This window comes from Anomaloglossus baeobatrachus, chromosome 9, assembly GCF_048569485.1.
Source record: "Anomaloglossus baeobatrachus isolate aAnoBae1 chromosome 9, aAnoBae1.hap1, whole genome shotgun sequence".
NCBI lineage: Eukaryota > Metazoa > Chordata > Amphibia > Anura > Aromobatidae > Anomaloglossus > Anomaloglossus baeobatrachus.
Genome location: NC_134361.1, coordinates 163,519,975 through 163,542,017, shown reverse-complemented (window position 1 = coordinate 163,542,017; position 22,043 = coordinate 163,519,975). Strand labels below are relative to the sequence as shown.

The following is a 22,043-nucleotide window of genomic DNA, read 5'->3' as shown; positions in this document are numbered from 1 at the left end:
TGTGACAAGCCGCCAGTGTTCCGTCTCTTCATGTTGTGCACTGTTCAAACCGAAAATACATCAACAGGCAGGCTACAGAAAAGCTTACTAACAAAGGTTAGAGAGGGGCTTTCTCAGAGGGCTTTTTACAGTTTGTCTATTCCCAATTAGCCGGTTTAGTATACTTAATGAAAGTACTAATTCTTTCATAGGCCGCCCATTCTTAGTATTTGACGTTCAGGTAACAACAGGTAACTTTATTTGGAGTGGAAGCAGAGAGATAACACCAGATGCCAATTGTAGATCCTCTCACACCTGTGGTCACTGCAGCATCTGACTCCACTTTGTCCAAAAGGGATCTATTCCATTCAATTACACATGATCTAGATTAGACTGACAACAAGATACTGCACGGGACATAGCAGAGTTGGTGAAGTTGAGTGGTGATGAGTTTGCTATTTGGATGAATAAAGCAAGTAAAAAGTGTGTTAGATAAAAATTCATTTCAATTCGCTAATCGGGCTAATATGAATCAGGTGAATCGAGTTCTGCTTTTGGAAACTGGGTTAAGAAGGGGTGCACCGTTCCTGGAGGTACTGCAATACCAGGTCAATGCGTGGAGTGGACAGAGCAAGCTCTTTTTCCATCTCCCTGTTCTAAAAATCCATTTAATATATGGTCCCCAGATAGGGGACGTATCAGATATTAAACTGATAAGAACAGATACTACACTTGATCTTAGCCAAAAGGCCGAGAAGCGATAACCAGAATTGGTTTGGGCCTCGAGTGGCACCCTGGCCTATGCCGGACACATCTTAGGGAGAGAGAGCGAGAGGGAGACAAACCCACGCCTACACAAGACATTTTGTCACCCAAGCCAACCCTTGAAAAGGCTGCTTTGCAGAGCAAAAACAAGAAGAATGGTGCGTTTTGCAGCCGCCGCCCACTGCAATGAATCTGAATAACTCCTCCTTTAGGGCGCAAGCAACTCCCCTCCCCCTTGCAGTCTTTCCAATTCACGATACAAAAAGACGGACAGGACAGGTTGCCTGACTTTCCGTCACTGCCACCCTTTGCCATCCTTACCCGTAGAAAGCCCTTTCATCATCCCCAAACCCTAATCTTTTCCCTTTCCTTCCCAGCCCCCAAACCCTGCCCTCTGTACCTTTCTCACCACCCGCTTCCCTTCTCCTGTCATCCCCCTACCACCCGGGAAAAAAAGAGATTGCCCCCTCCTTCCACTAGCCCACCCTCCCACCCAAAGAACAACTTCTTCTGCGCAGCTTGTTTTCTAGGCAGCAGCGCTATTGTGATGTCATCGGGGGGCATTGTGACAAGCCGCCAGTGTTCCGTCTCTTCATGTTGTGCACTGTTCAAACCGAAAATACATCAACAGGCAGGCTACAGAAAAGCTTACTAACAAAGGTTAGAGAGGGGCTTTCTCAGAGGGCTTTTTACAGTTTGTCTATTCCCAATTAGCCGGTTTAGTATACTTAATGAAAGTACTAATTCTTTCATAGGCCGCCCATTCTTAGTATTTGACGTTCAGGTAACAACAGGTAACTTTATTTGGAGTGGAAGCAGAGAGATAACACCAGATGCCAATTGTAGATCCTCTCACACCTGTGGTCACTGCAGCATCTGACTCCACTTTGTCCAAAAGGGATCTATTCCATTCAATTACACATGATCTAGATTAGACTGACAACAAGATACTGCACGGGACATAGCAGAGTTGGTGAAGTTGAGTGGTGATGAGTTTGCTATTTGGATGAATAAAGCAAGTAAAAAGTGTGTTAGATAAAAATTCATTTCAATTCGCTAATCGGGCTAATATGAATCAGGTGAATCGAGTTCTGCTTTTGGAAACTGGGTTAAGAAGGGGTGCACCGTTCCTGGAGGTACTGCAATACCAGGTCAATGCGTGGAGTGGACAGAGCAAGCTCTTTTTCCATCTCCCTGTTCTAAAAATCCATTTAATATATGGTCCCCAGATAGGGGACGTATCAGATATTAAACTGATAAGAACAGATACTACACTTGATCTTAGCCAAAAGGCCGAGAAGCGATAACCAGAATTGGTTTGGGCCTCGAGTGGCACCCTGGCCTATGCCGGACACATCTTAGGGAGAGAGAGCGAGAGGGAGACAAACCCACGCCTACACAAGACATTTTGTCACCCAAGCCAACCCTTGAAAAGGCTGCTTTGCAGAGCAAAAACAAGAAGAATGGTGCGTTTTGCAGCCGCCGCCCACTGCAATGAATCTGAATAACTCCTCCTTTAGGGCGCAAGCAACTCCCCTCCCCCTTGCAGTCTTTCCAATTCACGATACAAAAAGACGGACAGGACAGGTTGCCTGACTTTCCGTCACTGCCACCCTTTGCCATCCTTACCCGTAGAAAGCCCTTTCATCATCCCCAAACCCTAATCTTTTCCCTTTCCTTCCCAGCCCCCAAACCCTGCCCTCTGTACCTTTCTCACCACCCGCTTCCCTTCTCCTGTCATCCCCCTACCACCCGGGAAAAAAAGAGATTGCCCCCTCCTTCCACTAGCCCACCCTCCCACCCAAAGAACAACTTCTTCTGCGCAGCTTGTTTTCTAGGCAGCAGCGCTATTGTGATGTCATCGGGGGGCATTGTGACAAGCCGCCAGTGTTCCGTCTCTTCATGTTGTGCACTGTTCAAACCGAAAATACATCAACAGGCAGGCTACAGAAAAGCTTACTAACAAAGGTTAGAGAGGGGCTTTCTCAGAGGGCTTTTTACAGTTTGTCTATTCCCAATTAGCCGGTTTAGTATACTTAATGAAAGTACTAATTCTTTCATAGGCCGCCCATTCTTAGTATTTGACGTTCAGGTAACAACAGGTAACTTTATTTGGAGTGGAAGCAGAGAGATAACACCAGATGCCAATTGTAGATCCTCTCACACCTGTGGTCACTGCAGCATCTGACTCCACTTTGTCCAAAAGGGATCTATTCCATTCAATTACACATGATCTAGATTAGACTGACAACAAGATACTGCACGGGACATAGCAGAGTTGGTGAAGTTGAGTGGTGATGAGTTTGCTATTTGGATGAATAAAGCAAGTAAAAAGTGTGTTAGATAAAAATTCATTTCAATTCGCTAATCGGGCTAATATGAATCAGGTGAATCGAGTTCTGCTTTTGGAAACTGGGTTAAGCAGGGGTGCACCGTTCCTGGAGGTACTGCAATACCAGGTCAATGCGTGGAGTGGACAGAGCAAGCTCTTTTTCCATCTCCCTGTTCTAAAAATCCATTTAATATATGGTCCCCAGATAGGGGACGTATCAGATATTAAACTGATAAGAACAGATACTACACTTGATCTTAGCCAAAAGGCCGAGAAGCGATAACCAGAATTGGTTTGGGCCTCGAGTGGCACCCTGGCCTATGCCGGACACATCTTAGGGAGAGAGAGCGAGAGGGAGACAAACCCACGCCTACACAAGACATTTTGTCACCCAAGCCAACCCTTGAAAAGGCTGCTTTGCAGAGCAAAAACAAGAAGAATGGTGCGTTTTGCAGCCGCCGCCCACTGCAATGAATCTGAATAACTCCTCCTTTAGGGCGCAAGCAACTCCCCTCCCCCTTGCAGTCTTTCCAATTCACGATACAAAAAGACGGACAGGACAGGTTGCCTGACTTTCCGTCACTGCCACCCTTTGCCATCCTTACCCGTAGAAAGCCCTTTCATCATCCCCAAACCCTAATCTTTTCCCTTTCCTTCCCAGCCCCCAAACCCTGCCCTCTGTACCTTTCTCACCACCCGCTTCCCTTCTCCTGTCATCCCCCTACCACCCGGGAAAAAAAGAGATTGCCCCCTCCTTCCACTAGCCCACCCTCCCACCCAAAGAACAACTTCTTCTGCGCAGCTTGTTTTCTAGGCAGCAGCGCTATTGTGATGTCATCGGGGGGCATTGTGACAAGCCGCCAGTGTTCCGTCTCTTCATGTTGTGCACTGTTCAAACCGAAAATACATCAACAGGCAGGCTACAGAAAAGCTTACTAACAAAGGTTAGAGAGGGGCTTTCTCAGAGGGCTTTTTACAGTTTGTCTATTCCCAATTAGCCGGTTTAGTATACTTAATGAAAGTACTAATTCTTTCATAGGCCGCCCATTCTTAGTATTTGACGTTCAGGTAACAACAGGTAACTTTATTTGGAGTGGAAGCAGAGAGATAACACCAGATGCCAATTGTAGATCCTCTCACACCTGTGGTCACTGCAGCATCTGACTCCACTTTGTCCAAAAGGGATCTATTCCATTCAATTACACATGATCTAGATTAGACTGACAACAAGATACTGCACGGGACATAGCAGAGTTGGTGAAGTTGAGTGGTGATGAGTTTGCTATTTGGATGAATAAAGCAAGTAAAAAGTGTGTTAGATAAAAATTCATTTCAATTCGCTAATCGGGCTAATATGAATCAGGTGAATCGAGTTCTGCTTTTGGAAACTGGGTTAAGAAGGGGTGCACCGTTCCTGGAGGTACTGCAATACCAGGTCAATGCGTGGAGTGGACAGAGCAAGCTCTTTTTCCATCTCCCTGTTCTAAAAATCCATTTAATATATGGTCCCCAGATAGGGGACGTATCAGATATTAAACTGATAAGAACAGATACTACACTTGATCTTAGCCAAAAGGCCGAGAAGCGATAACCAGAATTGGTTTGGGCCTCGAGTGGCACCCTGGCCTATGCCGGACACATCTTAGGGAGAGAGAGCGAGAGGGAGACAAACCCACGCCTACACAAGACATTTTGTCACCCAAGCCAACCCTTGAAAAGGCTGCTTTGCAGAGCAAAAACAAGAAGAATGGTGCGTTTTGCAGCCGCCGCCCACTGCAATGAATCTGAATAACTCCTCCTTTAGGGCGCAAGCAACTCCCCTCCCCCTTGCAGTCTTTCCAATTCACGATACAAAAAGACGGACAGGACAGGTTGCCTGACTTTCCGTCACTGCCACCCTTTGCCATCCTTACCCGTAGAAAGCCCTTTCATCATCCCCAAACCCTAATCTTTTCCCTTTCCTTCCCAGCCCCCAAACCCTGCCCTCTGTACCTTTCTCACCACCCGCTTCCCTTCTCCTGTCATCCCCCTACCACCCGGGAAAAAAAGAGATTGCCCCCTCCTTCCACTAGCCCACCCTCCCACCCAAAGAACAACTTCTTCTGCGCAGCTTGTTTTCTAGGCAGCAGCGCTATTGTGATGTCATCGGGGGGCATTGTGACAAGCCGCCAGTGTTCCGTCTCTTCATGTTGTGCACTGTTCAAACCGAAAATACATCAACAGGCAGGCTACAGAAAAGCTTACTAACAAAGGTTAGAGAGGGGCTTTCTCAGAGGGCTTTTTACAGTTTGTCTATTCCCAATTAGCCGGTTTAGTATACTTAATGAAAGTACTAATTCTTTCATAGGCCGCCCATTCTTAGTATTTGACGTTCAGGTAACAACAGGTAACTTTATTTGGAGTGGAAGCAGAGAGATAACACCAGATGCCAATTGTAGATCCTCTCACACCTGTGGTCACTGCAGCATCTGACTCCACTTTGTCCAAAAGGGATCTATTCCATTCAATTACACATGATCTAGATTAGACTGACAACAAGATACTGCACGGGACATAGCAGAGTTGGTGAAGTTGAGTGGTGATGAGTTTGCTATTTGGATGAATAAAGCAAGTAAAAAGTGTGTTAGATAAAAATTCATTTCAATTCGCTAATCGGGCTAATATGAATCAGGTGAATCGAGTTCTGCTTTTGGAAACTGGGTTAAGAAGGGGTGCACCGTTCCTGGAGGTACTGCAATACCAGGTCAATGCGTGGAGTGGACAGAGCAAGCTCTTTTTCCATCTCCCTGTTCTAAAAATCCATTTAATATATGGTCCCCAGATAGGGGACGTATCAGATATTAAACTGATAAGAACAGATACTACACTTGATCTTAGCCAAAAGGCCGAGAAGCGATAACCAGAATTGGTTTGGGCCTCGAGTGGCACCCTGGCCTATGCCGGACACATCTTAGGGAGAGAGAGCGAGAGGGAGACAAACCCACGCCTACACAAGACATTTTGTCACCCAAGCCAACCCTTGAAAAGGCTGCTTTGCAGAGCAAAAACAAGAAGAATGGTGCGTTTTGCAGCCGCCGCCCACTGCAATGAATCTGAATAACTCCTCCTTTAGGGCGCAAGCAACTCCCCTCCCCCTTGCAGTCTTTCCAATTCACGATACAAAAAGACGGACAGGACAGGTTGCCTGACTTTCCGTCACTGCCACCCTTTGCCATCCTTACCCGTAGAAAGCCCTTTCATCATCCCCAAACCCTAATCTTTTCCCTTTCCTTCCCAGCCCCCAAACCCTGCCCTCTGTACCTTTCTCACCACCCGCTTCCCTTCTCCTGTCATCCCCCTACCACCCGGGAAAAAAAGAGATTGCCCCCTCCTTCCACTAGCCCACCCTCCCACCCAAAGAACAACTTCTTCTGCGCAGCTTGTTTTCTAGGCAGCAGCGCTATTGTGATGTCATCGGGGGGCATTGTGACAAGCCGCCAGTGTTCCGTCTCTTCATGTTGTGCACTGTTCAAACCGAAAATACATCAACAGGCAGGCTACAGAAAAGCTTACTAACAAAGGTTAGAGAGGGGCTTTCTCAGAGGGCTTTTTACAGTTTGTCTATTCCCAATTAGCCGGTTTAGTATACTTAATGAAAGTACTAATTCTTTCATAGGCCGCCCATTCTTAGTATTTGACGTTCAGGTAACAACAGGTAACTTTATTTGGAGTGGAAGCAGAGAGATAACACCAGATGCCAATTGTAGATCCTCTCACACCTGTGGTCACTGCAGCATCTGACTCCACTTTGTCCAAAAGGGATCTATTCCATTCAATTACACATGATCTAGATTAGACTGACAACAAGATACTGCACGGGACATAGCAGAGTTGGTGAAGTTGAGTGGTGATGAGTTTGCTATTTGGATGAATAAAGCAAGTAAAAAGTGTGTTAGATAAAAATTCATTTCAATTCGCTAATCGGGCTAATATGAATCAGGTGAATCGAGTTCTGCTTTTGGAAACTGGGTTAAGAAGGGGTGCACCGTTCCTGGAGGTACTGCAATACCAGGTCAATGCGTGGAGTGGACAGAGCAAGCTCTTTTTCCATCTCCCTGTTCTAAAAATCCATTTAATATATGGTCCCCAGATAGGGGACGTATCAGATATTAAACTGATAAGAACAGATACTACACTTGATCTTAGCCAAAAGGCCGAGAAGCGATAACCAGAATTGGTTTGGGCCTCGAGTGGCACCCTGGCCTATGCCGGACACATCTTAGGGAGAGAGAGCGAGAGGGAGACAAACCCACGCCTACACAAGACATTTTGTCACCCAAGCCAACCCTTGAAAAGGCTGCTTTGCAGAGCAAAAACAAGAAGAATGGTGCGTTTTGCAGCCGCCGCCCACTGCAATGAATCTGAATAACTCCTCCTTTAGGGCGCAAGCAACTCCCCTCCCCCTTGCAGTCTTTCCAATTCACGATACAAAAAGACGGACAGGACAGGTTGCCTGACTTTCCGTCACTGCCACCCTTTGCCATCCTTACCCGTAGAAAGCCCTTTCATCATCCCCAAACCCTAATCTTTTCCCTTTCCTTCCCAGCCCCCAAACCCTGCCCTCTGTACCTTTCTCACCACCCGCTTCCCTTCTCCTGTCATCCCCCTACCACCCGGGAAAAAAAGAGATTGCCCCCTCCTTCCACTAGCCCACCCTCCCACCCAAAGAACAACTTCTTCTGCGCAGCTTGTTTTCTAGGCAGCAGCGCTATTGTGATGTCATCGGGGGGCATTGTGACAAGCCGCCAGTGTTCCGTCTCTTCATGTTGTGCACTGTTCAAACCGAAAATACATCAACAGGCAGGCTACAGAAAAGCTTACTAACAAAGGTTAGAGAGGGGCTTTCTCAGAGGGCTTTTTACAGTTTGTCTATTCCCAATTAGCCGGTTTAGTATACTTAATGAAAGTACTAATTCTTTCATAGGCCGCCCATTCTTAGTATTTGACGTTCAGGTAACAACAGGTAACTTTATTTGGAGTGGAAGCAGAGAGATAACACCAGATGCCAATTGTAGATCCTCTCACACCTGTGGTCACTGCAGCATCTGACTCCACTTTGTCCAAAAGGGATCTATTCCATTCAATTACACATGATCTAGATTAGACTGACAACAAGATACTGCACGGGACATAGCAGAGTTGGTGAAGTTGAGTGGTGATGAGTTTGCTATTTGGATGAATAAAGCAAGTAAAAAGTGTGTTAGATAAAAATTCATTTCAATTCGCTAATCGGGCTAATATGAATCAGGTGAATCGAGTTCTGCTTTTGGAAACTGGGTTAAGAAGGGGTGCACCGTTCCTGGAGGTACTGCAATACCAGGTCAATGCGTGGAGTGGACAGAGCAAGCTCTTTTTCCATCTCCCTGTTCTAAAAATCCATTTAATATATGGTCCCCAGATAGGGGACGTATCAGATATTAAACTGATAAGAACAGATACTACACTTGATCTTAGCCAAAAGGCCGAGAAGCGATAACCAGAATTGGTTTGGGCCTCGAGTGGCACCCTGGCCTATGCCGGACACATCTTAGGGAGAGAGAGCGAGAGGGAGACAAACCCACGCCTACACAAGACATTTTGTCACCCAAGCCAACCCTTGAAAAGGCTGCTTTGCAGAGCAAAAACAAGAAGAATGGTGCGTTTTGCAGCCGCCGCCCACTGCAATGAATCTGAATAACTCCTCCTTTAGGGCGCAAGCAACTCCCCTCCCCCTTGCAGTCTTTCCAATTCACGATACAAAAAGACGGACAGGACAGGTTGCCTGACTTTCCGTCACTGCCACCCTTTGCCATCCTTACCCGTAGAAAGCCCTTTCATCATCCCCAAACCCTAATCTTTTCCCTTTCCTTCCCAGCCCCCAAACCCTGCCCTCTGTACCTTTCTCACCACCCGCTTCCCTTCTCCTGTCATCCCCCTACCACCCGGGAAAAAAAGAGATTGCCCCCTCCTTCCACTAGCCCACCCTCCCACCCAAAGAACAACTTCTTCTGCGCAGCTTGTTTTCTAGGCAGCAGCGCTATTGTGATGTCATCGGGGGGCATTGTGACAAGCCGCCAGTGTTGCGTCTCTTCATGTTGTGCACTGTTCAAACCGAAAATACATCAACAGGCAGGCTACAGAAAAGCTTACTAACAAAGGTTAGAGAGGGGCTTTCTCAGAGGGCTTTTTACAGTTTGTCTATTCCCAATTAGCCGGTTTAGTATACTTAATGAAAGTACTAATTCTTTCATAGGCCGCCCATTCTTAGTATTTGACGTTCAGGTAACAACAGGTAACTTTATTTGGAGTGGAAGCAGAGAGATAACACCAGATGCCAATTGTAGATCCTCTCACACCTGTGGTCACTGCAGCATCTGACTCCACTTTGTCCAAAAGGGATCTATTCCATTCAATTACACATGATCTAGATTAGACTGACAACAAGATACTGCACGGGACATAGCAGAGTTGGTGAAGTTGAGTGGTGATGAGTTTGCTATTTGGATGAATAAAGCAAGTAAAAAGTGTGTTAGATAAAAATTCATTTCAATTCGCTAATCGGGCTAATATGAATCAGGTGAATCGAGTTCTGCTTTTGGAAACTGGGTTAAGAAGGGGTGCACCGTTCCTGGAGGTACTGCAATACCAGGTCAATGCGTGGAGTGGACAGAGCAAGCTCTTTTTCCATCTCCCTGTTCTAAAAATCCATTTAATATATGGTCCCCAGATAGGGGACGTATCAGATATTAAACTGATAAGAACAGATTTTTTTTTTGATTTAACAGCATCTTTATTATCATGCACTACTCACAAAAAGGTAACAAACCGTGTACAGTGCCGCAGCCCCGTACACACAGAAATATACAATCATTCTTACATAGCCATAGAGTACGACGCACTAAACTATACATCACGTTCCTATGCTATCCATAACACTCAAGCTGAAAGAAAAAGTTAGACAATAAATAACGACGAACCGGCGATTGGGGGGTGGGGGTAGGGGAAAAGGTGGATAGGGTGGGGAAATCACAGGCCCGAAGCTTTATTGAAAGACGCACATAACGGGAAAAGGAGGGAGGGGGCATTGAAGAGGTTTAAACCTCCTCCTCGGCGCTGTCGTCCGGACTGTCCATGATGGAATAGTCTCTGAGCAGGCTGTGGATCAGCCTGCGGCAATCCTGGATAGACATCCTCTCCCTCTTCAAGATGAGCCGGTTCCTGGCGACCCAAATAGCGTCCTTAAAGCAGTTCATAAGGCGCCAAGCCTCCTGGATGGCTCCAACGGTGTGAGTCCCAGGGAAGAGTCCATAAAGTACGGAATGGTATGATAGGCTCCCTCTGGGGACGGAGTTCCTCAGGTCATCCTCCAGGGCAACCAACAGGCGCTGTGCAAAACGGCAGTCCCAAAAGGCGTGCAGCGATGTTTCCTCCACGAAGGGGCACCTTGGGCAGTACCGGGTTTTGCACAGGTTCCGGGCGTGCATGAATGACCGGACGGGCAGTCCGCCCTGTATCGCCATCCATGACAAGTCCTTGTGCCCGTTGGTCAATCCAGCCGATGACACGTTTGTCCAAACAGTCTCCAGTGTGTCGTGATGAAGTCCTGGAATGTTCTCCATTTCGTCCTTGGCTCTGATGAGTTTGTGGATAGTCTTTGGCTTCCACAAATCAGGCTTGAGTCCCTCCAGTTGGTGTTCCTTCACAAACCGAACCACGTCTCCATAGAACCATGGCGTCGTCCAGTTGTAGGGGAAGGAGCTGTCCCACTTGTCCCAGCCTAACCGTCTCCAAAGGGGGAGCAGGAAGAAGCGAGACATGGACCCACCCGCGGAACCTCTCTTGACTCGCAGAGTTCGGCGAACGCAGTCACATACGAAGGAGGATCGCAGGAGGGTGGGGATATCGGGTACGCCCTTCCCACCCTTGCGAGGATCCTTGTACATGATGCTCCGCTTTACTCTGTCCATCTTGGATCCCCAGACAAAACGAAACACCGTCCTGGTAATGGCCCTGCACACGGTGGCAAGGGGGGGCCAGGCCTGGGCCGTGTACTGCAGCACGGGCAGTACCTCGTTACGCAGGACCAGTGCTTTGCCCTCACAGGTGAGGCGTCTGAGGCTCCACAGACCGATCCGTTGGGTGATCTTGGTCAAGCGTTCCTCCCAGGACTTGAGGGCTGCTCCTTCCTTCCCGAACCAGACTCCAAGAACCTTGATGAAATCCGGCTGGATGCTGAAAGGGAAGGGGGCGGAAGAGGCCGGCTGCCAGTCCCCGAAGAGCATGGCTTCCGACTTCCCGCAGTTGACTTTGGCTCCCGAAGCCCGTCCGAAGGTCTCACAGGTCTGGACGAGGGTGTCGACTGAGCGCCGGTCCGCGCAGAAGACGGTCACGTCGTCCATGTAGAGCGAGCACTTGACCTCGAAGCGTTCTGGTCCTGGTGCGGTGATCCCTCTGATCTCTCCATTCCGCCGGATAGCCTCTGCAAAGAGTTCTATAACACAAACAAAAAGAAGAGGTGACAGAGGACAGCCTTGTCTGACCCCTGAGAGGACCGGGAAGGGGTCAGTCTTCCAGCCGTTTACCAACACCGAGCTGTGAATATCAAAATACATTAGTTGGACATACAAGCAAAACATGTTACCCAAACCTAACCTGTGCAGAGCTTTGCCCAGGAACTCATGGGAAACACGGTCGAAGGCCTTTTCCTGATCCAACGAGATTAGGGCTGCGTGCACCCGGCGGGCTTTGATGTACTCGACCGTGTCCCGCATGAGAGCCAGGCTGTCTGCGATGCGACGTCCGGGGATGCCGCAGGTCTGATCCGGGTGGATGATCCGTCCGATAACAGTCTTCAATCTCGTTGCCATCGTCTTGGCCAGGATCTTGTAGTCGACGTTCAGAAGGGTGATGGGACGCCAATTCTTCAGGTCGCACCTCTCTCCTTTACGCTTGTACAGGATCGTGACCATTCCTTCCCTCAGAGATGGAGGCATTCTGCCCTCCACCACCATCTCCTCATACAGCCCTAACAGGTCCGGACAGATTAGGTCTCCCAGCGCTACATAGAGCTCTGCTGGGAGGCCGTCACTGCCCGGTGTCCTGCCAGAACTAAAGGATTTGGCGGCCGAGAGCAGCTCGTCCACCGTCAGAGGAACATCCATGGCCGCCGCGTCTGCAGGGTCAAGATGGTTAGTGATACCTGACAGGAACTTATCGGCGGCCTCGGGGTCAGTAGTCTTGCGGGCGTAGAGTTCGCTGTAGAAGTCGCTGACGACCTTCATCACGTTCTCTTTCCCGCGTCGCATGCTTCCACTCTCGTCTCGTAGTTCATTCATGGGCGTGTGACCGGCGTGGAGTTTCCTGAAAAAGAACGAGTTACATTTCTCACCCTTCTCCAGGTTCTCCACTTTGGAACGGAAGACAATTCGCTCGGACTCCTCCTCGAAGTGCCTTTTCAGGCTCCTCTTAGTCTCCTCCAGCTCCTCTCTCACGTCCCAGCCGCATCGAAGAAGGTCCTGCAGGGAACGCAGCTCACGCTGGAGTCTCCTGAAGTCCCTCCTCTTCAGACACGCCTGTTGTTGACTCTTTGCCTGAAAGAAGAAACGGAACTCGAGTTTAACGTATTCCCACCAGTCAGAAACAGACTGGAAGCCCGCCTTGTAGGCCCGCCACGTGGAGTAGGCAGCTCTAAGCTCCTCCAGAATCTCACCCTTTTCCAGCAGAGAGCAGTTCAGCTTCCAGGAGCCCGGGCCAATGGGGAAGCCATGGCCCAGCACACCTTGAAAGTGAATGGCTCTGTGGTCAGAGAAGAAGCAGGGGACCATCGAGTGCCCACTCCGCCCAACCGCCCGAGAGGTAAACACAAAGTCAATCCTGGAACGCAGCGAGCCATCGGATCGGCACCATGAATAGTTCACGGATCCGTGTCCGATGGAGCCAACAACGTCCACAAGAGAGGCTTCGGTCACCATCTCAATGAGCAGTTTGGATGTGACGTCCAACTTGGCAGCCGTTCCAGAACTGCGTCCATCCTCCTCAATCGGGCAGTTGAAATCCCCGGCCATCACTACCGTCCTGGCGGTAGCGAGCTGAGGGCGCAGGGCTTGGAGGAGCTCCAGTCGATCGCTCTTCACAGGAGAAGCATACACATTGATGAACCTGACAGGTTCTCCCGCCCAGGTGCCATCCACGAGCAGTAACCTGCCGCAGACGATTTCCTGAACAGAGTCCAATGTGAAGGCGCTTCCCCTGATCAGCACGGCGACCCCCGCGGACCTACAGTCGCCTCCGCCGGACCAGTAGGATGGGCCATGGGTCCACTCCCTGGCCAGATGGTTGAAGGACCTAGAGGAGGGAAGGGAGCATTCCTGCAGGAAAAATACATCACTAGACTGAGTGTTAAGGAACGCAAAAATTGTCTGACGTCGGAACTTGTCTCTGATGCTCCTAACATTAATGGAAAAGATGTTAATGTTAGCAGTCATTGGAGGAAAGAGAAAGTTAGCGCAGGCGGTGTGCCTTAGTTACCACTCCGGTCGGGCGGTTCTTCCTCTTTGGCACCTGCTGGTAAGGGTATCTCCAGCAGACCCTCTTCTTCTAGCTGATCGAGCAGGGATGGTGCCTCAGTGGCTTCCGACTCCTCCATTTCTTCTTCGGCCACAAGGGACTCCACCATCTGCTCCAACACGTCCGGTTCTGGGAGGAGGCCATCCTCCTCTTCCTGGGGTGGATTGGGATCCACAATGAACAGCTTGGAAGGTTCTGCGACAGGACTATCTTCCACCTTCCTTTTCCTTTGGCCTGTACCTGAGGAGACAAGAGCTGGAAAATCCTCCTCGGTGAAAAGTGCAAGAGTGCTGAGGTCCTCTGCTCTCATGGTCTGGGGAGGGAGAGTGGGCTTTGGGGGGGGGGTGAGGAGACCAACTGAGGAGTAGGGAAATGAGGTGGAGGTAGTGGGATCCTCAGTAGGGTTGGCCGGGGGGGGAGGGGTTTGGACAGGGGTGACAGGGGGGGGGACCAGGGAGGGGGCAACAGTTTTCTTACCCTTTTTCCTGGACTCCGTGGCTGCTGGGGCATCGGCTGGAGCCACGGTCGCCGGGTTCTTGGCCGCCTTGTCCTTGGCCTCTGTGGCCTTGGTCGTAGCTGCCTTGGTCGACGAAGCTGTGACTACCCGATACTGGGTCACCGCGGCAACCCTTGCCCAGGATTTCTCCCGCTGTGGGCAGTCCTTGTAAAGGTGGTCCGCCTGTCCACATAGGTTGCAAGTCTTCTTCTTTGGGCAGTCCTTGGAGCTGTGTCCCGTCACCCGGCAAACCCTGCAGGCGTCCTCCTTGCAGGTCTTCATCGAATGCCCTTTCCCGCCACATTTCCTGCAGTTGTGTGGCATGTCCGGGTAGTAGATGAGACCAAAGGAGTTTCCCAGAGAGAATGTCGGGGGCAGGTGCTGGAGACCATCCTCGGATGCTGGTTCCCTGTAGAGTCGAACGGTTACTGACCACTTACCCGTCCAGAATCCGTTGCCGTTAGGGATGTGGGATGGCTCCCTCACCACTGTGCAGAGACGTCCCAGGAACGTGGAGATGTCCCTTCCTGGGGTGTGCGGGTTCCGCATGGAGACCGTGATCCTCTTCTCATCCCTCTGTATAGGACAGGATCCTAAAAAAGAATGAAAAGGGGAGTCCGGCATCGCTGCGTTCATCGCCTCCCAGTATCTCCTGCAGGCATTCACCGTGGCAAAGGTTACCAGAAAAATGCCAGTCATGAAGGTCTGGACACTCAGGGTTTCCGCCCTGGAGAAGCCCTGATCCAGAATCATCTTCTTGCAGAACACGTCGCTGGACATGTCCGGCAACCTACCATCCACCGCCTTTAGCTTCAGGGCGACCGTCTGCCGCATCCAAGGCTCCAGGGTTGGAGCCTTTTCAGGCGGCGTCCGGGCTCCCTCCGGCTGGCTGGCGTCGGAGGTAGGGGCCTCTTGGGCCAAAGAAGCCTCTGGATGAGCCTTCCTGGAGGTCCCTGGGTCCTGAGCCTTCTTGGCTGCCTTCTCTGGCTTGCTTGCCATGGCTGGTTCCTGCTTGAGTTCCCGGAGCTGGTTCTTGGATTCTTCTCCGGGTGTCTTCTCCCGCTGTGTTCCTCCTCGAAGTTCCTCTGGTCTCCCCAAGTCTTCTCCGAGCCTTCGTCTTCTTGCTTCTTTCTGCCAAGCTCTTCTTCCGTCCGATCTCCCTCTTCCGGTCTCGGCTGGGCTTCGGAGCTCGTCTCCCTGATCGTATCTCGTCAAGTGTAGCTAGCTCAGTTTGTTCTGATAAGAACAGATACTACACTTGATCTTAGCCAAAAGGCCGAGAAGCGATAACCAGAATTGGTTTGGGCCTCGAGTGGCACCCTGGCCTATGCCGGACACATCTTAGGGAGAGAGAGCGAGAGGGAGACAAACCCACGCCTACACAAGACATTTTGTCACCCAAGCCAACCCTTGAAAAGGCTGCTTTGCAGAGCAAAAACAAGAAGAATGGTGCGTTTTGCAGCCGCCGCCCACTGCAATGAATCTGAATAACTCCTCCTTTAGGGCGCAAGCAACTCCCCTCCCCCTTGCAGTCTTTCCAATTCACGATACAAAAAGACGGACAGGACAGGTTGCCTGACTTTCCGTCACTGCCACCCTTTGCCATCCTTACCCGTAGAAAGCCCTTTCATCATCCCCAAACCCTAATCTTTTCCCTTTCCTTCCCAGCCCCCAAACCCTGCCCTCTGTACCTTTCTCACCACCCGCTTCCCTTCTCCTGTCATCCCCCTACCACCCGGGAAAAAAAGAGATTGCCCCCTCCTTCCACTAGCCCACCCTCCCACCCAAAGAACAACTTCTTCTGCGCAGCTTGTTTTCTAGGCAGCAGCGCTATTGTGATGTCATCGGGGGGCATTGTGACAAGCCGCCAGTGTTCCGTCTCTTCATGTTGTGCACTGTTCAAACCGAAAATACATCAACAGGCAGGCTACAGAAAAGCTTACTAACAAAGGTTAGAGAGGGGCTTTCTCAGAGGGCTTTTTACAGTTTGTCTATTCCCAATTAGCCGGTTTAGTATACTTAATGAAAGTACTAATTCTTTCATAGGCCGCCCATTCTTAGTATTTGACGTTCAGGTAACAACAGGTAACTTTATTTGGAGTGGAAGCAGAGAGATAACACCAGATGCCAATTGTAGATCCTCTCACACCTGTGGTCACTGCAGCATCTGACTCCACTTTGTCCAAAAGGGATCTATTCCATTCAATTACACATGATCTAGATTAGACTGACAACAAGATACTGCACGGGACATAGCAGAGTTGGTGAAGTTGAGTGGTGATGAGTTTGCTATTTGGATGAATAAAGCAAGTAAAAAGTGTGTTAGATAAAAATTCATTTCAATTCGCTAATCGGGCTAATATGAATCAGGTGAATCGAGTTCTGCTTTTGGAAACTGGGTTAAGAAGGGGTGCACCGTTCCTGGAGGTACTGCAATACCAGGTCAATGCGTGGAGTGGACAGAGCAAGCTCTTTTTCCATCTCCCTGTTCTAAAAATCCATTTAATATATGGTCCCCAGATAGGGGACGTATCAGATATTAAACTGATAAGAACAGATACTACACTTGATCTTAGCCAAAAGGCCGAGAAGCGATAACCAGAATTGGTTTGGGCCTCGAGTGACACCCTGGCCTATGCCGGACACATCTTAGGGAGAGAGAGCGAGAGGGAGACAAACCCACGCCTACACAAGACATTTTGTCACCCAAGCCAACCCTTGAAAAGGCTGCTTTGCAGAGCAAAAACAAGAAGAATGGTGCGTTTTGCAGCCGCCGCCCACTGCAATGAATCTGAATAACTCCTCCTTTAGGGCGCAAGCAACTCCCCTCCCCCTTGCAGTCTTTCCAATTCACGATACAAAAAGACGGACAGGACAGGTTGCCTGACTTTCCGTCACTGCCACCCTTTGCCATCCTTACCCGTAGAAAGCCCTTTCATCATCCCCAAACCCTAATCTTTTCCCTTTCCTTCCCAGCCCCCAAACCCTGCCCTCTGTACCTTTCTCACCACCCGCTTCCCTTCTCCTGTCATCCCCCTACCACCCGGGAAAAAAAGAGATTGCCCCCTCCTTCCACTAGCCCACCCTCCCACCCAAAGAACAACTTCTTCTGCGCAGCTTGTTTTCTAGGCAGCAGCGCTATTGTGATGTCATCGGGGGGCATTGTGACAAGCCGCCAGTGTTCCGTCTCTTCATGTTGTGCACTGTTCAAACCGAAAATACATCAACAGGCAGGCTACAGAAAAGCTTACTAACAAAGGTTAGAGAGGGGCTTTCTCAGAGGGCTTTTTACAGTTTGTCTATTCCCAATTAGCCGGTTTAGTATACTTAATGAAAGTACTAATTCTTTTATAGGCCGCCCATTCTTAGTATTTGACGTTCAGGTAACAACAGGTAACTTTATTTGGAGTGGAAGCAGAGAGATAACACCAGATGCCAATTGTAGATCCTCTCACACCTGTGGTCACTGCAGCATCTGACTCCACTTTGTCCAAAAGGGATCTATTCCATTCAATTACACATGATCTAGATTAGACTGACAACAAGATACTGCACGGGACATAGCAGAGTTGGTGAAGTTGAGTGGTGATGAGTTTGCTATTTGGATGAATAAAGCAAGTAAAAAGTGTGTTAGATAAAAATTCATTTCAATTCGCTAATCGGGCTAATATGAATCAGGTGAATCGAGTTCTGCTTTTGGAAACTGGGTTAAGAAGGGGTGCACCGTTCCTGGAGGTACTGCAATACCAGGTCAATGCGTGGAGTGGACAGAGCAAGCTCTTTTTCCATCTCCCTGTTCTAAAAATCCATTTAATATATGGTCCCCAGATAGGGGACGTATCAGATATTAAACTGATAAGAACAGATACTACACTTGATCTTAGCCAAAAGGCCGAGAAGCGATAACCAGAATTGGTTTGGGCCTCGAGTGGCACCCTGGCCTATGCCGGACACATCTTAGGGAGAGAGAGCGAGAGGGAGACAAACCCACGCCTACACAAGACATTTTGTCACCCAAGCCAACCCTTGAAAAGGCTGCTTTGCAGAGCAAAAACAAGAAGAATGGTGCGTTTTGCAGCCGCCGCCCACTGCAATGAATCTGAATAACTCCTCCTTTAGGGCGCAAGCAACTCCCCTCCCCCTTGCAGTCTTTCCAATTCACGATACAAAAAGACGGACAGGACAGGTTGCCTGACTTTCCGTCACTGCCACCCTTTGCCATCCTTACCCGTAGAAAGCCCTTTCATCATCCCCAAACCCTAATCTTTTCCCTTTCCTTCCCAGCCCCCAAACCCTGCCCTCTGTACCTTTCTCACCACCCGCTTCCCTTCTCCTGTCATCCCCCTACCACCCGGGAAAAAAAGAGATTGCCCCCTCCTTCCACTAGCCCACCCTCCCACCCAAAGAACAACTTCTTCTGCGCAGCTTGTTTTCTAGGCAGCAGCGCTATTGTGATGTCATCGGGGGGCATTGTGACAAGCCGCCAGTGTTCCGTCTCTTCATGTTGTGCACTGTTCAAACCGAAAATACATCAACAGGCAGGCTACAGAAAAGCTTACTAACAAAGGTTAGAGAGGGGCTTTCTCAGAGGGCTTTTTACAGTTTGTCTATTCCCAATTAGCCGGTTTAGTATACTTAATGAAAGTACTAATTCTTTCATAGGCCGCCCATTCTTAGTATTTGACGTTCAGGTAACAACAGGTAACTTTATTTGGAGTGGAAGCAGAGAGATAACACCAGATGCCAATTGTAGATCCTCTCACACCTGTGGTCACTGCAGCATCTGACTCCACTTTGTCCAAAAGGGATCTATTCCATTCAATTACACATGATCTAGATTAGACTGACAACAAGATACTGCACGGGACATAGCAGAGTTGGTGAAGTTGAGTGGTGATGAGTTTGCTATTTGGATGAATAAAGCAAGTAAAAAGTGTGTTAGATAAAAATTCATTTCAATTCGCTAATCGGGCTAATATGAATCAGGTGAATCGAGTTCTGCTTTTGGAAACTGGGTTAAGAAGGGGTGCACCGTTCCTGGAGGTACTGCAATACCAGGTCAATGCGTGGAGTGGACAGAGCAAGCTCTTTTTCCATCTCCCTGTTCTAAAAATCCATTTAATATATGGTCCCCAGATAGGGGACGTATCAGATATTAAACTGATAAGAACAGATACTACACTTGATCTTAGCCAAAAGGCCGAGAAGCGATAACCAGAATTGGTTTGGGCCTCGAGTGGCACCCTGGCCTATGCCGGACACATCTTAGGGAGAGAGAGCGAGAGGGAGACAAACCCACGCCTACACAAGACATTTTGTCACCCAAGCCAACCCTTGAAAAGGCTGCTTTGCAGAGCAAAAACAAGAAGAATGGTGCGTTTTGCAGCCGCCGCCCACTGCAATGAATCTGAATAACTCCTCCTTTAGGGCGCAAGCAACTCCCCTCCCCCTTGCAGTCTTTCCAATTCACGATACAAAAAGACGGACAGGACAGGTTGCCTGACTTTCCGTCACTGCCACCCTTTGCCATCCTTACCCGTAGAAAGCCCTTTCATCATCCCCAAACCCTAATCTTTTCCCTTTCCTTCCCAGCCCCCAAACCCTGCCCTCTGTACCTTTCTCACCACCCGCTTCCCTTCTCCTGTCATCCCCCTACCACCCGGGAAAAAAAGAGATTGCCCCCTCCTTCCACTAGCCCACCCTCCCACCCAAAGAACAACTTCTTCTGCGCAGCTTGTTTTCTAGGCAGCAGCGCTATTGTGATGTCATCGGGGGGCATTGTGACAAGCCGCCAGTGTTCCGTCTCTTCATGTTGTGCACTGTTCAAACCGAAAATACATCAACAGGCAGGCTACAGAAAAGCTTACTAACAAAGGTTAGAGAGGGGCTTTCTCAGAGGGCTTTTTACAGTTTGTCTATTCCCAATTAGCCGGTTTAGTATACTTAATGAAAGTACTAATTCTTTCATAGGCCGCCCATTCTTAGTATTTGACGTTCAGGTAACAACAGGTAACTTTATTTGGAGTGGAAGCAGAGAGATAACACCAGATGCCAATTGTAGATCCTCTCACACCTGTGGTCACTGCAGCATCTGACTCCACTTTGTCCAAAAGGGATCTATTCCATTCAATTACACATGATCTAGATTAGACTGACAACAAGATACTGCACGGGACATAGCAGAGTTGGTGAAGTTGAGTGGTGATGAGTTTGCTATTTGGATGAATAAAGCAAGTAAAAAGTGTGTTAGATAAAAATTCATTTCAATTCGCTAATCGGGCTAATATGAATCAGGTGAATCGAGTTCTGCTTTTGGAAACTGGGTTAAGAAGGGGTGCACCGTTCCTGGAGGTACTGCAATACCAGGTCAATGCGTGGAGTGGACAGAGCAAGCTCTTTTTCCATCTCCCTGTTCTAAAAATCCATTTAATATATGGTCCCCAGATAGGGGACGTATCAGATATTAAACTGATAAGAACAGATACTACACTTGATCTTAGCCAAAAGGCCGAGAAGCGATAACCAGAATTGGTTTGGGCCTCGAGTGGCACCCTGGCCTATGCCGGACACATCTTAGGGAGAGAGAGCGAGAGGGAGACAAACCCACGCCTACACAAGACATTTTGTCACCCAAGCCAACCCTTGAAAAGGCTGCTTTGCAGAGCAAAAACAAGAAGAATGGTGCGTTTTGCAGCCGCCGCCCACTGCAATGAATCTGAATAACTCCTCCTTTAGGGCGCAAGCAACTCCCCTCCCCCTTGCAGTCTTTCCAATTCACGATACAAAAAGACGGACAGGACAGGTTGCCTGACTTTCCGTCACTGCCACCCTTTGCCATCCTTACCCGTAGAAAGCCCTTTCATCATCCCCAAACCCTAATCTTTTCCCTTTCCTTCCCAGCCCCCAAACCCTGCCCTCTGTACCTTTCTCACCACCCGCTTCCCTTCTCCTGTCATCCCCCTACCACCCGGGAAAAAAAGAGATTGCCCCCTCCTTCCACTAGCCCACCCTCCCACCCAAAGAACAACTTCTTCTGCGCAGCTTGTTTTCTAGGCAGCAGCGCTATTGTGATGTCATCGGGGGGCATTGTGACAAGCCGCCAGTGTTCCGTCTCTTCATGTTGTGCACTGTTCAAACCGAAAATACATCAACAGGCAGGCTACAGAAAAGCTTACTAACAAAGGTTAGAGAGGGGCTTTCTCAGAGGGCTTTTTACAGTTTGTCTATTCCCAATTAGCCGGTTTAGTATACTTAATGAAAGTACTAATTCTTTCATAGGCCGCCCATTCTTAGTATTTGACGTTCAGGTAACAACAGGTAACTTTATTTGGAGTGGAAGCAGAGAGATAACACCAGATGCCAATTGTAGATCCTCTCACACCTGTGGTCACTGCAGCATCTGACTCCACTTTGTCCAAAAGGGATCTATTCCATTCAATTACACATGATCTAGATTAGACTGACAACAAGATACTGCACGGGACATAGCAGAGTTGGTGAAGTTGAGTGGTGATGAGTTTGCTATTTGGATGAATAAAGCAAGTAAAAAGTGTGTTAGATAAAAATTCATTTCAATTCGCTAATCGGGCTAATATGAATCAGGTGAATCGAGTTCTGCTTTTGGAAACTGGGTTAACAAGGGGTGCACCGTTCCTGGAGGTACTGCAATACCAGGTCAATGCGTGGAGTGGACAGAGCAAGCTCTTTTTCCATCTCCCTGTTCTAAAAATCCATTTAATATATGGTCCCCAGATAGGGGACGTATCAGATATTAAACTGATAAGAACAACTACACTTGATCTTAGCCAAAAGGCCGAGAAGCGATAACCAGAATTGGTTTGGGCCTCGAGTGGCACCCTGGCCTATGCCGGACACATCTTAGGGAGA

At 48.9% G+C, this 22,043-nt stretch overlaps 12 non-coding genes and 2 pseudogenes across 12 annotated transcripts; all 14 read right to left on the bottom strand.

Annotated features, from left to right (window-relative positions):
- Positions 1 to 550: 550 nt before the first annotated feature.
- Positions 551 to 741, bottom strand: LOC142252547 (U2 spliceosomal RNA). The gene has a single exon (XR_012725920.1). It is a non-coding gene; the product is annotated as a U2 spliceosomal RNA (small nuclear RNA).
- A 1,117-nt stretch (positions 742 to 1,858) lies between these two features.
- Positions 1,859 to 2,049, bottom strand: LOC142252536 (U2 spliceosomal RNA). Its single transcript, XR_012725909.1, has one exon. It is a non-coding gene; the product is annotated as a U2 spliceosomal RNA (small nuclear RNA).
- A 1,117-nt stretch (positions 2,050 to 3,166) lies between these two features.
- Positions 3,167 to 3,357, bottom strand: LOC142252842 (U2 spliceosomal RNA). Its single transcript, XR_012726208.1, has one exon. It is a non-coding gene; the product is annotated as a U2 spliceosomal RNA (small nuclear RNA).
- A 1,117-nt stretch (positions 3,358 to 4,474) lies between these two features.
- Positions 4,475 to 4,665, bottom strand: LOC142252524 (U2 spliceosomal RNA). The gene has a single exon (XR_012725898.1). It is a non-coding gene; the product is annotated as a U2 spliceosomal RNA (small nuclear RNA).
- Positions 4,666 to 5,782: 1,117 nt separating this feature from the next.
- On the bottom strand, positions 5,783 to 5,973 carry LOC142252513 (U2 spliceosomal RNA). The gene has a single exon (XR_012725887.1). It is a non-coding gene; the product is annotated as a U2 spliceosomal RNA (small nuclear RNA).
- A 1,117-nt stretch (positions 5,974 to 7,090) lies between these two features.
- Positions 7,091 to 7,281, bottom strand: LOC142252501 (U2 spliceosomal RNA). The gene has a single exon (XR_012725876.1). It is a non-coding gene; the product is annotated as a U2 spliceosomal RNA (small nuclear RNA).
- A 1,117-nt stretch (positions 7,282 to 8,398) lies between these two features.
- Positions 8,399 to 8,589, bottom strand: LOC142252490 (U2 spliceosomal RNA). Its single transcript, XR_012725865.1, has one exon. It is a non-coding gene; the product is annotated as a U2 spliceosomal RNA (small nuclear RNA).
- A 1,117-nt stretch (positions 8,590 to 9,706) lies between these two features.
- Positions 9,707 to 9,915, bottom strand: LOC142252960 (U2 spliceosomal RNA; annotated as a pseudogene).
- Positions 9,916 to 15,354: 5,439 nt separating this feature from the next.
- LOC142253601 (U2 spliceosomal RNA) lies at positions 15,355 to 15,444 on the bottom strand (annotated as a pseudogene).
- A 1,117-nt stretch (positions 15,445 to 16,561) lies between these two features.
- On the bottom strand, positions 16,562 to 16,752 carry LOC142252479 (U2 spliceosomal RNA). The gene has a single exon (XR_012725854.1). It is a non-coding gene; the product is annotated as a U2 spliceosomal RNA (small nuclear RNA).
- Positions 16,753 to 17,869: 1,117 nt separating this feature from the next.
- Positions 17,870 to 18,060, bottom strand: LOC142252467 (U2 spliceosomal RNA). Its single transcript, XR_012725843.1, has one exon. It is a non-coding gene; the product is annotated as a U2 spliceosomal RNA (small nuclear RNA).
- Positions 18,061 to 19,177: 1,117 nt separating this feature from the next.
- Positions 19,178 to 19,368, bottom strand: LOC142252455 (U2 spliceosomal RNA). The gene has a single exon (XR_012725832.1). It is a non-coding gene; the product is annotated as a U2 spliceosomal RNA (small nuclear RNA).
- Positions 19,369 to 20,485: 1,117 nt separating this feature from the next.
- Positions 20,486 to 20,676, bottom strand: LOC142252444 (U2 spliceosomal RNA). Its single transcript, XR_012725821.1, has one exon. It is a non-coding gene; the product is annotated as a U2 spliceosomal RNA (small nuclear RNA).
- A 1,117-nt stretch (positions 20,677 to 21,793) lies between these two features.
- LOC142252957 (U2 spliceosomal RNA) lies at positions 21,794 to 21,981 on the bottom strand. Its single transcript, XR_012726317.1, has one exon. It is a non-coding gene; the product is annotated as a U2 spliceosomal RNA (small nuclear RNA).
- Positions 21,982 to 22,043: the final 62 nt, after the last annotated feature.